Source organism: Xiphophorus couchianus, chromosome 19, assembly GCF_001444195.1.
Source record: "Xiphophorus couchianus chromosome 19, X_couchianus-1.0, whole genome shotgun sequence".
In the NCBI taxonomy this organism is placed as follows: Eukaryota; Metazoa; Chordata; class Actinopteri; order Cyprinodontiformes; family Poeciliidae; genus Xiphophorus; species Xiphophorus couchianus.
In genome coordinates, this window is record NC_040246.1 from 2,438,608 (window position 1) to 2,454,655 (window position 16,048).

Consider the following 16,048-nt stretch of genomic DNA (forward strand, 5'->3'; position numbering starts at 1 on the left):
CAAAGCCCGGTCCACGCCCCGACTTTGTGCAGGAAGAACCAAATCAGCCACACAAACGGATGACACCGTCAGGAGGACGCATTGGTCACCAGAAGTACCGGTACTTCTGTCTATAAACAGTAGTTTTCCAGTGTCTCCATCCTCATTGCACCACCGAGAGTGTGACCCTGCCTACAGTACCGTCAACTTTCGATCACCTCGGAGCTGCGCGAGCGGCCCAATGAGGTCACGCGGAGGAGGGCCGTTGCTAAGGAGGAGGTTTGGTTGAGTCTCTGCGTAGCACCCATTCAGCGGCGGTGGCTGAAGCGATTGGACTGCGAGGGCTTCTCCGAGACTTTTTGTGGAATTTGAATTATTTTTGACTCGGCACGGCTCGCAGTTCATAGGTGACGGCTTCAGGGGGGACAGCTTGTGGGTCGCAGAGGTGGTCACAGGTGAGTTAAAGTCAAACACGCAGAGTCCTGCTGGGACTACCATGCCCGGTGAAGCTTGTGTTAGCTCGCCTAGCTAAGCACCACTAGCCTCTCTGAATGCGGCACACGCAGCTACGTTAGCTCCCATTTTCAAGGCATTTACTTCCCTTGCTCACTCGAGTGTTTGACAGAATGGGGGGGAAAAAGAAGCTGAAAATATTTCCACTGCTCTTCAAACGTGTTGAAAACATCCCGTTCCGCCTGAAAGTGACCGGTGAAGGCGGCAGGTTTTTCGGTTGGTTCCATCCTCATTCTGGTAATTAGCCAACGACACTCAAGTTACCTGAATAACTTTGAGAGGAGGAGGGGGGTCTGTCAGTGCAACTAATGGCTGCATCTCCGACTAAAATATGCAGTCACTCAGCACATGAGCTGTCACGACTTGTTTTCACACACTGTCACACGGCTCGCTTGTGTAACGCCGTCGTCCCAAATGTTGACCGCCGTAGAAAAACTGGGGATTTATGCGCTGCGAAGTTTGCAGAGACGAGGTGTTGCAGTCTGGCTCCTTCTCATCGAAACGTACGTTTTTGAAAACGACACTTGCTAACCCACCGGGCAGGCAGGCAGCCTGCTTTAAGTCGTGATTCACAGTCTTAACACGCGGAATATATATATTTTTGTAAAGTGTGATAATGCGTCTGAGTATATTGTGCATGATATCTTGTTTTTGTGGGACGTCTTGCTCGTATTGTGGTTTCCTCAGAACAAGTGGGTGAGATTTTCACTCTAGTATCGGTGATCAGATGAGCATCGGTGGTCATATTACTTTCTGTCGGCTCACTTGATCAAGGTAAACACAGGAAGACAGCCATACTGCTTTAAACGTCTTGTTTACTAAATGAACCCAGCTGGCGTTCTCTTAGTTTTTAGTCTTTAAATGTCATGCCAGGCAGTTTTGTGGCAGTGAAATTATTATATTGTTGCTTGTTGATCATAGAAACGCACCGATCAGATATTCTGTTGCCGATATCTGATACGGTCCTGAGGGTTTAAACCGCATATAAGGATCTCAGTTCCCATTTTTAAAAATCTCTGGATTCAATCAAAGTTCAACTGTTTTAATAATAGAATTGCAGGAATAGAAAAAAAAATAGAATTTCTATAGAAAATTAAAATATAGATTTGTCAAAATTTAAAAAAAACAACAACCAAACTGAATAAAACTGTTGCATATCTTTATAATATTGCAGGTAATGAATGAAGTGAATATAGATAGGCCTGTCACTGTAACAAATTTTGCAGGACGATAAATTCTCCCAGAAGTTATTGCGATAAACGATAATATTGTTGTGCTTGAGGCCGTTTTCATGTAATATAAAGATAACAGCATAACAGTACAAGAACACATTCTCAAAGATCAATAAACTTTAAATTCTAGTGAATATTTCACACTGGAACTGGATGACATTTACACAGAAACGATAAATAAAATGAATTATGAAGTCTCTGTATGTAAAATTGTCCTTCAAAAAAAGTTGCTAGTGGAGACCGAAGCACCAGACTGAAGAGTTTTATCATCCTGTTTTTGTTAGAAAGAAGGGAAAGAAAAGAGAAAAACAACAAATCAAGCAAATGGAAATGATTGAGTTTGTTTCAATCTGTCATACAATTAGAAAAAAAATAATTTAGTGTCAGATCATGTCTGATCTCTGACGGTTTAAACGGCGCATCATAAGCCTGGGCGATAGATCAGTTTTAATGATTAATTTTACTTTTTTTTTTTTTTGAATATACAATTTTAGGAGAGTCAGATTTCTTTTTCCACTTATGCACTTTTTGGGTTTTAACTCTAAAAAGAACCACCATGTTGCTTGAAAAGCTTGTTTTCTGGCTTCTGTTTATGTTTTTGCTTTAAATTTAGATCAGCTCACAGAAGGAATTATTGAGATAACCAGCTTTTTTCACAATATCTTCAGTCATTTGTAAAAAAAAATTTAAATGAGGAAAAAAAGTGAGAAGATTTTTGAAATCGAATTCAGTTTAAAAATAATTGGGTGTTTTATTTGCCCACCCGATCGCCCAGCCTTAGTGCATCCCCCATCAGTAAACTAGTTTATTCCTGCTGAGGCTAGGAGGTAAAGAGTGCTGGTAGTTTTCAAACATCTTGAAAGTAGCTCACGGCTTAGCTCATCCCAAAGAATGAGGGAGTTGAGCTTGGCTGCCTGCCACTAAACCCACTGTCTAAGTATGTCAGCTGTTAGAGGGAGAAGGAGAAGTCTCTCTGTCCGCAGCTTTGTTTCACTCTGCGGGAGAAAACTCATCATCAAAAGAGAAGCTTCTTCTTGGCAGCGAGTTACGCATGTGAACTACGAGAAGTGACGCAATACAGGTAGATAAACCTGTGTAGTGATGACACAGTCAGAAGGCTTCTCTGGCTCTATGTTCCCCGGTAGCTGGCCAGATTGTCGAGCCTCTGGCTGCATGTGTTGAAATCACTGTCGGCGTCAGCTTAGCTTCGGCGTTCGGCTCCGTGTTAGCTAAAATTATCATAAGCAGGACACCAGAATAGTGCTTTTTCTTAAATTCTCTTTGCCTCTTCTATGCTCATCATAACCTGAATAAAGAACATTCACATTCTTTTCCTGGTGAATTTTTGCTTCAGACAAAAATGTAAATAGTAGGAAGCTTTTTAAAAGTATCTGGATCTCTTTAGATTGTCTTGTGTTACAACCAGACCTGTCCCAATAAACCAATCGCGTAATGAATGAATACAAGCTCAATAATCTCCATTTGTATGAGTTATTGTTTCTTTCTCTCTTTCTACCAAAAAAAGTGTTATGATTTAGATTTCAGACAACAGTGGAAGTTGCATGTGTTTTGCATGCACAGAATCTGGAACAGTCCATTCTACCAAATATTGGCTCTTCTAAGCAGTCCTTTGCAGCGTCAATATATTGTGCATCTGTAATTTAAACCAAACTCAGAATAGACACAGATGAACTCTGTTGACAAAAAGTTGAAGTGGCTGAAAACAAAAACTATTTTTTTCCATTTCGTGATTCTGCATTATTTATATGCATGTATAGTATACACATTTGAAGGGTGTGAATATTTTTTCAGGGCTCTTTTGCATGTTATGTTAACATGAGTAGTAATTTATCAGATGATGCTACTGCTGAAAAGTTTAAAATTAAGTTAATACTTTGATCCACCCCTTTATTTATTCTCGTGTCACGTTCAATAAATTCAAACTTTTTAGTCCTAAACTTACTTTAAATTTTATTTTAAGTAGGTCTAAAACAAAGCACAAATAAAACCCTCTGAATTATTTAAGCAAAGAAAAGATTACTCAAGAGCAACTTATAAAATTTGTAGCACTTAGAAAAACTTTAAAAAACCCAAATAACTACTTCCTTCAAAAGACCAACTAGCGCTTTAAAATCTCTGCATCCTCTACAAAGCCTCCGTCCCGTCCACACATGCGAGGTGTGTGCGTCTCCTCGGTCTTAGCTGGCCTGGGACCACGTCCAGCAGAGACACTCTCTGGTAAGTTTCTACCAGAGGGCAGCTTTCAGAGCCGCAATCTCAAATGTGCAGCTGACCCCATTTCAAAAGAAGTGTCTGAAAATAGGTTCTGGAGCAGCTTTAATGCGTTTTGGTGATGAGTACTGTTGTGTCCTGTCACAGATGAAAGATTATTTATTCCCCCCCGTCTCCCCCCAAAAATCGGTCTCCATAAAGTAGATCTATTTTTTGGGCAAACTGCGAATAAATCTAAATAAGCGTGAGTTATGATTGCCTTGGATGATTTTCAGCATTAGGACTGGTAAAGGAAGATGTCGTAAAACAGAAGCTAAATGATGGGTTCTCTCTTTACAACGTTATTATTACTGTCAACCATAGAGATTATGAGAAGGCAGATCAGTACACCAACGATTATGTCATATATCATGTGTGGTAATACTTTGGACTGCATCAATGGCCAAAGGTAGCTAGCTGTACCTTTTTTCCCCCACTTTATTCTCCCCCTCTCTCCTGTTAAATAACTTTCAGATCTTTATCTTAATTGCACAATTGCATACAAGCATAAAGTCTATGCAATCATTTTCCTGTTAATCAGATGTACAACTTCAGCTGCCTGATTGTTTTACTCCTATGATTTCAGTTTCTTTGAGTGTGCCGTTTGGGATAATAATTTTAGCTTTTAATTGGCACCAAAGGGGCTGTATCTTCTCCTTTTGCCCTACCTGTATCATCTCTGTATTAGCTAGAGCGAGCCGGGGGTGGAGGGGGGTTATCACTGTATACGAGGAGTTGCCTTTCAGGTTTGTGCCAGTGCGACTCCTCCCTGGTTACACTGTAATGCTCAGGGACTCCTTTTGTCTTTGAAGGCCCCTATATAATGTGATACCCGAGCCTCCCGGACTGGAACAGCTCATGCTTTATTCAGCTCTCTGATCTCTGCCTTAATTATGGCCGACCCAGGATGAAATGGCCACTGGTTGGATCTCCTAGGGTGGGAACTTTGTGCCCAGCTTCCAGTTGGAGTCGGGACCGTAGATGTTTCTTTTAAAGTTGCGGCTCAGGTGGCCGCTCACCACACACGAACATCTGTGTGAATGTGAAACAACTTTTCTGTGACAAAAATATAACTAAATATTAGGAGTTTTGCTGTTCCAAACGTTTCCACATATTCAAATTTATTTATATGTATTAGGTCTGTCACAATAACAAATTTTGCTGAGCGATTAATTGTCTCAAAAATTATTGCGATAAACAATAATATTGTTTGAAGACCTTTTTACACTGATTTAATGGAACTGACGTAATAACGCATGCAAGCTAGATAAACTTTATTTTCAAAAGAACACTTAACACTGGAACTGATAAACAAAATAAACAAAACCAAAAACAAAATCTAATGTTTTCTCAGTCTCCATGAACAAAAAATGTACTCAAATAAAACCTAAACAACATAAAGCCAAAGTGGAAATAAATACTGCATTTAACCAAAAAAGTGCAGATTATGAAGTCTGTATATTCCCCTTATTACAATCTTAGAACCGTTCTAATATTGTCGCTTACTACGGTAGATCGTCGTGGCCCAGCGTTAACGCAATCTGTTGAATGTGACAGTCAGCCAGTCAGAAAGCGTGGATTCTCCTCCATGTTTTCTGAGGGGAAATTACGGAGGGGAATCCCAAACAGCTGACACGCGCAACCTGAAGTCCAGCGGACTTTGGAGATGATATGTGGAAACAACATTAATGTTTATTCAACATTTTGTGCAAAGAATATAGAAATGACAAGGGGAGGAGTTGGAGCGAAATTGCTACCGCAGTTGATAAAACCGGTAACTTTTCAGCTGTTCTTTGTTAACGTGACATAAATAGGTTATAATGATTTTCATTCAGTCAGGACTTTACGCTGACACTAGCCACATGCATTGCAGGTAGATTGTAGTAAAGCATTGATTAATGTCGGGTTTTAAAATTAGTTCACTGGACTTGTAGCCATTATTTCGTGCCCATTGTTGGACACCACACGGCAGGACCGAACCCAATCGAACCGTTATACCTAGGATTTCTGTCGGCTCATGTGTGGTCTCAGGTTTTGAAAATGGGCCGACAATCGGCCGACAGCTCTAAGATCGTGTAGCCTGCACTGGGCTTTACACTAAGAAAATGAGGAAGGGAGGGTCAGTGGAGAGCACCGGAGTTGAGCCTTTTTTTATTCAGTGTCATCAACAGAAAGAGAAAAAGGCCAGAAGAGACGATAATTAAAATGAGGTTGATAGTTTTAATTTATCGTACGATTAATTGATTTATCGTTTATCGTGGCAGGCCTAACATATATATATATATATATTCTGCAGATTTTGTTTAAACAGAAAAACATACACACAGCTGGACTTTATTCACTAGTTGGGTGACTGCAGAAGACAATTGGTTGCACTAAGGACTTAACGTTTTGTCACAATATTTTGTGGTAATATTGTGATAACAATAAAAAGTGGTGATGAGAAATATTTATTACTACTTTTTAAGATAACTGTATGGCTGCATAACACAGCAAAAGTGTCAGTACACAAATGCTGCTTTTGGAAAACATGCACATTTATAATACGCTTCTTTAGGACACCAGCCACATAAAGAAGAGTGATTTGTATTACAAAACTGCCTGCATGAACTGCATTTAATCATACTTTCAAATTTATTGATAATATCTTTGAGCAAATAGTGGTGAAAATGGTAAATCTAAACTAACAATAAATCAAAATTCTTATAAGGAATTTATCACCATAACATAATCGTAGGAAAAATGCCCACCCCTTGGTTGCACTGGATTTTCCCCCCCTGCAATCTTAGAGTAAAGGGCTGAATACAAGAGCATTCCACACTTTTAAGTTACCATGTGTTTGTATTTGCAAAAAAAAAGAAAGAAAAGCCATCTATCATTTAAGACTGGTCATTCATTGTATTGCTTATCATTTATTGTGATAAATTTCTCATAAGAATTTTGATTTATTGCTGTCACATTAAAATTCTTTTAATGATGTTTAAGCATGTTTGTTTAATGAAAGCATCAATAAATTTGAGAATACAGTTACCGTGTGCAGTTTAGTGATACAAAGCACACTTCTTAGTGTGTCTGATGCCCTAAAGAAGCGTGTAACAAATATGAATGTTTTTCAAGAGCAGTGTTTGTATTTGTGGGACTATAATTGCTGTGACTCACAGGCATACATTTCCTTAAGTTTTATTATTACAGTATTATCACAAAATAATGTGATAAAACTTTCAGCTTATAGCTTTATGGCGACATGGACCTCAAGTCCATATCGCCCACTAATATAATTTTTGTTCCATTTAATTTTTTTAAATGTAGATTTGCATCATAAAATCCACTCTTTTGGGAAATTAATTAATTTTTATATACTGTATATCTATATATAGATATAGATATATATATGTTTGGCTTTTTTTTGAAGAACATTGTACTTAAAAGCTTTCATTTTGTACCAGAAGTACTCTGTTTCTTCTGGTAATCCGTTGGCTTGACCTAAATGCTATATAGAATATATGAGGTATTGTCAAGAGATGAGACACCATAAGCAACAATGCAGAAGAACTGAAGGCTGCTGTTGCCTTTGAACCTCAGCTGATTGCCTCCATGCTACGCCACATGGATGCAGTAATTCCTGCAGAAGGAACCCTGACCTAGGCCTGTCTCAATAAATCAATACATTAATAAATATATTAATTGCATAATAAGTTAAAACAAGCTCAATAATTGCATAATTCATTGCCCCCCCCCCCTTTCTTTTTTTTTTCTCTGTTTTTCTACCAAAACCTGGACGATAAAAGTCTTCAGTCTGGTGCTTTGGTATCAGCTAGCCTCCTTTTTGTGAATGACAATTTTGTTTACATAAACCTCAAAATTCATTTTATTTATTGTTTCTGTTTGTATTTATTTTGGATATTTAAAATGTCTTAAATTCCAGTGTTAAATACTCTTTAGAAATGAAAGTTTATTGATTGTTCTTACATTTCAAGAGGGTGTTCTTACATTATTATGCCATTATCATCATATTACTTGAAAATGGTCTCAAAATAACAATATTATTGTTTATCCCAATAACTTCTGGGACAATTTTATAGCAAAATGTGTTATTTTGCTAGACCCTGACCAATAGAGCATAGTCGGTACATAAACATACTTTTTGTAAGTAGGCTTACAAAAATGTATTTAAAATTATATTTTTAATATCTCTTATAACATCTTATTTGTGATTTGAGTTACAGAAAATAGACACCTCTGTAATATATAAAATATTGAGATGCACCTTGACTTGTACATAATGGATGAGAAGGTGTAATATATGGCCAATAAAAAATAAGGAAATTTCTGCATTCTGCTATTTACATTTTTTCACTTAGTGTTGGCAGTAGTGAGGTGGGTGTAATTGCTTGCTGTGAAAGTAATTGTCATGCACAGACATGTTATGACAGAATCTCTGTCCAGAGCATGAGCGGCAGCGGTACCGTTCCCCAACACAGTGTGTGCGTCTGCATTCCAGCTACTTCCTGTTCGGCTACGTGTGATGTGTCGTATCTTGAGGCCACCTGCTGTCGTCATGCTAGACAAATGTCATGGTTACCTTGGCACCAGTTTCCACCACAGAGGTGTCTAGACAGTTTAGAGATGAACAACAACAAAGAAATATAAGGAACAAGTGACACATCAGTACGTTCAGTTCGCAGTGTCCAAAATCGAAGTAAAAAGACACGATGGTGACTTAAAGGTAATTACAGAAATAACAAAGTTATGATGTTTTATTGATTTGTGGTGCAAACACACTTATTGTTTTTAATGTGTAATGAATCCACAATTTTATAAATGTAATCTTTGATCTCAATGTGTTTTTTCGAGGTGCAGTTTCAATGCGTTTTATTTGGATTTCATTTGATAGACCTCTGTTAAGTTGTGCATAGTCAAGAAGTGTGAGGGGAAAATTTTTGAGGGGAAAAAGTTTGTTGCAAACATGAGGAAGAAGACGATCTTGCTTGTGACAAACATATCACGTGCAAAAGCATGCAAAAAACTATGTGAGGCTGAACAGATCATGCTCGCAGTGGGACATGGTGGCATCATGTTTGGGAACAGGGAGGCTAGTCAATGTTAATGGGAAGATTCATGGAGCTGAATAAGGGAGAAAATGTGCAGAGCCTCATGATGGAAATCTAAGTGAGAATCTGTAGCAAGAAAACACAGTTCAGATGCACCTCATCCAGTCCTGCTGTGGTTGAGCTTTTTTGTGTTGGATTATTACATTAAGGGTGCCTTCACACCAGCGATGCTTATTCTGCTTTTATCAAACTTTGACTAGAAAGTCTGGTTCTAATGCCAAAAAAACTCAATTTCTCAATTGCGGTGTTCCCATTAAATAAGAAATGCAATTAAAATCACTTGAATAATTTTGTTCATGTAGTCAGCCATTGAAAAACATGCCGCGCCGCCATCCTTCTACCACTTCCTGTTGTCTTCTTCGTCTTTTCCACCAGTAGTACCATCCAGGTTGTTGATCACGACTCATGTGATGCGGGGAAAAAAAGTGTATCCATTGCAGTTTTGCAAAATACGCAAATTTCAATACAGCTAAAAAAAACATCTCCTCTGGCGCAAAAACGTTTCATCAAAAAAAAAATTAGTTTAAAATGTTTTTTTAAATTGGCTTGTTTCTATTAAGTGAATTTATTTTTGTAATTTCAGTTTTGCGCAATTTTATTGTGAATGGAAACACTTGGCAAAGCTTTTGATGTGAACCAAAAAGCAAAAAAAACAACGTGTATGTGAATGCCTAGCGGACCAGAGACCGCTCCAAAAGCTGGAATTGGGTTATGGTGCAGGGCATTCTGGGTAAATGCAACCAAAACAAAGGCATCAGTTTAGCACTAGTGGGAAAAGTGGCTCGTGGTCATTTACCAACAACAAAAGAGAAATCCTACAACCACCAAAACCTGACGCTACTCCATTTTTGTTTACATTTTGTGAAGTAGGAAGTTGCTCTTTTGTGTTGAGAGGTTTTCGTGTCGTTTCCTTCAGTCGTTCATGGTGCAGTGCCACCACAGGAGAGGAAGGGAACAGGTTTTTCAATTAGTTTAGTTTGTTTGAGCAGTCCAAACAAGTTTATTGGATTATCAGATGTGAAAACACTCTAAATTTCAACAATAAACTCTCAGGTTTTTTGTGGTATTGTAACAAGGTGTTGAGGTGTCGCTTTAGACTGATTTCTGCAGATATAGGTGAGAGGAATAAGAATTAACATTTAAAAGTACATATTTTTATTACTATTCTTGGTGTCGCATCAGGTTTAATGTCGGCGTCCAATAAGTTCACTGTTCCAGCAGCCCCTCACATTGTGAGTTTCAAACAGAATTAATATTTTGCAGTGCATTTGTATCTCTACAGACTCCTCTGCCTTTTAAAAATGAATTCTTTATCCCACTTGTGGTTTCCAGGGAAGCTCCTTCTCGCTCTCGTGGGCCAACATTTACCGGCGCTCGTTGCATAACTGACACGAGTCTGATTCGTATTCCTTTGGCTGCAGTTTATCTGTTAGATAACCGGGTCATGAGTAGGCAAGGAGACCCAACGACGAGAATATCAAGTTTGAAGGTTTTAATGAAGTCATTTTCTGACTACGACTGTAGATTTGCAGTGGTGAGATGGAGCACTCCGGGTTACGGTGGAGGGAGGACCTGCACGGCAACTGGCGCTGAAGCTTTGCCCAATCGATGATGAAAGTTTCCCTCTGCCAGAAAGAGTCAATTATTAATGAGCTAAATATCATGTTCTGCCTTGAGTAAGAGGGGCGTTTTTTTTGTTGTTGTTGTTTATGAATCACTGCTGCTCCTTTTGCATTTGGACAAACGCCAAGATGAGAGTAGATGAAATGGGGTATGTCTGCTTCAGTTTAGATTCCTCTCTGAACATAAAGCAAATCAAGAAAAGTGAATTTGACTTTTCATAAGATATTAGGAAGGATATAAAAAAAGGTTTTCTGTTTGCATCAATAAGCAACTAGTTTAGTCGTTTGGCGACAGGTGTCTGCTTGTGTTGTTACAATCCGAGACATGTCGAGCAGCAAGTTCACACACGGCACAGCCTCGCACCGTTCCTCAACAGCTTGCGGCCTGCAGAGAGGGGACGTCTGGCTCGAGAGATGGCCACTGTGCTGAGTCGACAGGAGGGGGACAATGCCGCCGCTGTGCCGGCTTGTCGGCTCGGCCGCCTTTGTGCCGCATTTCAGACAGGCCCACCATCGGCTTTTGGCTCCGCCGACATGTTGACTGGGCCTTCGCCCGGTGGTTGCTGACCCATTGTGCCTGCGGTGCCTGCAGCTCGTCAGGGCTCTGAAGGCCGCAGATTATCCCGCAGTAATTGGTGCCTGGACCCCAACTGATCAAAGGTGTCCAGCTGATTGTGGGGCCCTGGTAATTTTCCATTTTCTGATGCTCTGCAGACGTTGCCTATTTACCTGTTCAGCTGACCCACTTACTTGCCTGGCTGCGCGTACTGTATCTGGACAAAGGGTTGATGCTTGCCAGGATAATTATGCCTCTTTTTTTTTTTTTAACAAAAAAAAACTGTCATTAGCCAGCAAAAAGACACATGGAGTTTAAGAACAGTAAAAATGTCAAGTCTTGTTTCAGTTAGGCTTAAGCACTAGAGCCTTGGAGAGAGCCCAGCAGCCATGTGACTTGGCAAAGGTTTTATTCAACTTGTCCACCTCAGTCATGTGCTTTTTAGGTGTTTTTATTAGTCAGGACTTTGCTCTTTGTCTTTGTCTGGAACAAGTATATCTTTTTCATATTTTGGCATGAATGTAAAATTTCAACAATATTTTAAAAAGTTTAAAATAAAACGATGTTTCAGAAAAACGGCACTAAGTTTCAAAGTTTTCTTTTTTTTTTCTGCATCAACTAAAAAAATACAAAAACAAAAAAAGCATTAGGTTATAAGACAGCGATATTTATCCAAATAAAACGCTATTTATCCAAATGAAACGCAACAAAAGAAAATGTTTTTTTGTTTATGGGGTAACAAATAATTTATGAAAGAGAGCAGTTGATATTATCCAGCTCTGCACTTAACCAGAACTTTAGTATGTCAAAACAAAGCGACATTTTAAATTGTCTTTAGCGTCTCATATTAGCATTTAGCATGATTTGCAAAATTAAATCGGCTAGCATTTCTATTTATAACTATCACTCATCTGTAGATTTAGCAGACCATACCTTTCTCATTTTTTAACCTTGTCATCTCAGCTGTAACGTGTTTAGCTTTATTTGAATTCTTAACATGTTGTGGCAGCCAACATGCGTCTCTAGAAGCCAGCTTGATTTCTAGAAGCTTCTTACGGCTTCTGTCTTGCTCAATTCATTTCACAACGGCGTACCAACACTGAAACTAGCTGAGTCTTCCTCACCGAGTTAACAGCAGCCACATCAAAGAGATTTGTTGTCAGTGCAACCTAGATATGGTGCATTCACTGGTACTGTATGTGCAGGCCAAACACTGATCATTAAATGCATCAGTGTTTACGTCTATGATAGCATCAACAAACTGCATATATAATGATGTATTTTGTCTCTGAGTTAAATACAAATCAATGTTTTCTTTTATTGGGATAGCTACAGTACATTGTTTTCTTCCATGACCAGTGTTTGCTACGTTTGACTGTTGGAGTGGCGCTAACACACTTTCTTCAGCAAGTAGCTTGAGTTTTCTGGGTAATACAAGATACAGGGTTCATTTGGGTGCTTGAAATTCTTGAAAATCCTTGAATTTCAATTAGTTGTTTTAAAGGTTTGGGAAGTGCTTGTGTCAAGTCCTTGAAAGTGCCTGATATTCAAACTGTGCAGTTTTAGAATAAAATGCAGTCTAGCGTTTGTTGGATTAAAGGACTAAATTTGGAAAGCGTTTTTCACAGTTCAAAGCCAGATATTTTCATACACGTAATACACTGTCTGAAGTTAAATCAGACTTAACTTCTCTGTTTTTCAGGTCATTTAGAAATAATTTTGGGAATTCTATTTGCTAAAAGCCAGAAAACTTGGCGAGAATATTTGTTAGAGATTCTTTTTTGTAACTTTCATTGTATATTGTGCTTTAAGGATTTAATTGGAGCAGGAAGATCATTTACCTTGACACAATTTGTGAATTGAAACTGTCTTTTTAAGTTTATTTGTATTGTTTTTAGTTTCAAAGTGTGGTTGAAAACATACCTGGAAAATGCTTGAAAAGTGTTTGAATTTTGCTGTGGGAAAAGTATGCGAACCCCGCTGAGTAAGGCTCATCACCATCAGTTTCTGAAAGCGTCCTCTTTGTTTCACACTTGCTTTAGCTTTACCAGAGAAATCTACTGGGTAAATAACTTGACAATTTTGCTCAGTCCACTGTGCATCTTGGTATTCAGCAGCCATGTCTTGACAAATATCCCAGCCAGAGCACAGAGGGAGCTAGACTCAGGTATGTGCAAAGAATCCCTGATGTGTGCAGCTCAACAGCTGTGCTGAATTTTACATTCGACCCTTTTCAGTTGGCTTCTTGACATCAATGTAACCTGCTTTTTATTGTGGGGATTCCTGCTGCTTTTGTGGCTATCTCTTCCTTCCTTCTTTTCAGCGGACCATGACGGGCAGCTTATATTTTAAGCTGCCTGTGATGAAAGGTTACTGTGGGATTTTAATTGTACTTTCTCAGCCAGGTTAGAGGGCAGGTGCATGGAGCAGAAAGGTATTTGGCCTTGACGCATATACTTGGAGCACGCGTGCGTTTCTGTGAGTCGCAGTCTTGTCGGACAGCCAATGTGCCAACTGCATGTCTGTTCGCTCAGCAGGAAGTTCCTGTTCCACTCCGTCCTCTAGTCACTCATGCTGCTAGACTAAATCTGGCACTGATACACAAACACACACATGCACACACACAAGGTGAGTGCCACTAACCCGTGGTACGGTGTTGCTGTTTAGACAAAAAACTCCGTCACTATCAGCACTCTGATGCAGTTGTTTCTATGTGGCATTTATCTTTTTCCTTCCCCCAATTTTGTAGTTGTAATTTGTCTTTATACAATAATGCAGTGCTTTACATAAGTGTGAATACTTGTGTTTTATACATTTCAAACAAAAACATTGACATGTTTTATTGGAATTTGGTGCCAAAGACCAACACATCATAAATAGCTGCAAAGCAGAAGGAAAAGAAAACACATTTTTCTGCCCATGATTAGGTAAAGGTAGTCAGAATCCATTCAACTGGCCTAATATGTTTTTGCCAAACAAAATTTGAATTCAAAATACTTAAAATATCCTGGCTGAAATTACCGTCATGCAAGCACTGAAATTGCAGCGACGATTGCAATCTGATATTTTGTGCAGCTCTAGAACATCAGAGGAAACTAAGGTTATGGATAAAGTAGTGGCATTGTTTAAAGCATGGTTAGGTTCTGCAGCAATACCCCAAGCGTTGAACATCTCACTTTGGTTTTTGGCAAAACTGTGTGGCAGAAAAACTAACGCTAACACCGTCCTTCCAGTGAAACATGATGGTGGCAGAAGCATGGTGTGGGCATAGTACAGCTGGTCATGGTTAATGAGAAAGTGGATTGAGCTAAATGCTGGATGAGAGCATTTTAGTTGAAACTGATTCGTTAAATGTTAATTCATACTGGCCGACATGAACCAAGGATTAAATATTTACCATCTCAAGCCACGAGGAAAGCTAAACCTGGGCTGAAGGAAGATGGCCAGAACTGGAGGAATGACTCCACTGTTGAGTGCCTAAATATCGCTGTCAGGCTTTTGAACAGCACAGTTATGTCTCTTCTTCCTGGTACTTACCAAGGAGGTGAATATATGTCTTTGCAGGTGGGCATTATTGGTGCTGCCTCTTTATCCTCCTGGACTTACTGCAGGCGTCTCCGCTTCACTGCACACTTCATCGGCTACGGTGGAAAAATTTGATGAAGTAGCAAAGATTGTCAGAACACCAGCGGAGCAGAAGCATTCCTGACAAAGCTGATGAAGCTCGGACATCGGTGTGTCAGAAACCGCCAGCAGACTAAACACAACGTGTCACCGGAACCTTCCATCAACATGGACGAGGTCAACCTCTCGTTTGACAATTTCTAAAATAAAGTTGACCAATACTCCGGAGCAACTTATAGTCCGGGAAAATATGTTAATTAAGTGTTAAAAAGCAATGATTGAGAATGAACCAGGACTCACATTTTTCCTTCTGCTCTCTAGATTCACTGACTATCAAATTCTTTTAAATCTGTATTGATTCCCTTTCTTCTTTCATGCTTCACTTTGTGTGTGTTGTGTCTTTTCCTCCTCTGCATCTGTGTGTGCACAAACTTATCTGAATCTCATTTCAACATTAGGATGTTTATCTGATTTATTAAAACAAGTCAAAATGCATGGGGAAAAAAGGTTCCCAGCAGAGTTTTGAAGGATACATCCCTCCCTCCCCAGCAATCTCTAGATGGTGATGGGGAAGTCACTGAAGAGTGACAGGCCTTTTTCACAACGTGAAGACCATGAACCTGCACACTGACACCATTCCTCACTGCGATGCTTCCAGCGCCTGACGTATGCTCAGCCAATCAGCTCAAATTATCTTTCTTGACACACAAATTAACACGTGGAAACAAATCCAGAATGCAAATGTTTATCTCGATCAATAATAATAAAAAAAGAAAATGTAATGACCTGTTCTTTTTTTCTTCCTTTTCCCCCTCTGCTTTGCAAATGCGATGTAAATTATTATAATGAAATAAATTATGCTGCCTGGTCAGAGGAACCACATAAACGCTACATTTTTAATAGCTTTTGTAGAAGTCACAGCCACAGCAATTCTGCTTTTTAGTTGAAACCATCACAGGCAAGATCGACCAGTCATATCTGTGCAGTGAAATTCCCCTCGGTTTGGTTCAGGGAATCATTTGGGGAATGCATTAATAAGTCTCTAGTCACTGAATCATTTCTTTTTCTTTGTAGTTTTGCTTTGATGCCCAAATGAACACGTCTTTATGATCTTTTATCTGCAGTCGATGGGCAATTCAT

General features: G+C 39.2%; 1 protein-coding gene across 7 annotated transcripts in view; it reads left to right on the forward strand.

Moving 5' to 3' along the window:
- The first annotated feature begins 257 nt into the window (after nucleotides 1-257).
- Nucleotides 258-16,048, forward strand: part of numb (NUMB endocytic adaptor protein) — a 57,193-nt gene continuing 41,402 nt past the window's right edge. For 4 of the 7 annotated variants that reach the window (XM_028001310.1, XM_028001312.1, XM_028001313.1 and 1 more), the window contains exon 1: nucleotides 259-434. The gene's annotated coding sequence lies outside the window, so the exon portion shown is untranslated. Of the gene's footprint in view, nucleotides 435-13,767; nucleotides 13,773-14,825; nucleotides 14,832-16,048 lie in introns of those variants that run through there. The other 3 variants (XM_028001315.1, XM_028001316.1, XM_028001311.1) reach the window with 2 other exon arrangements.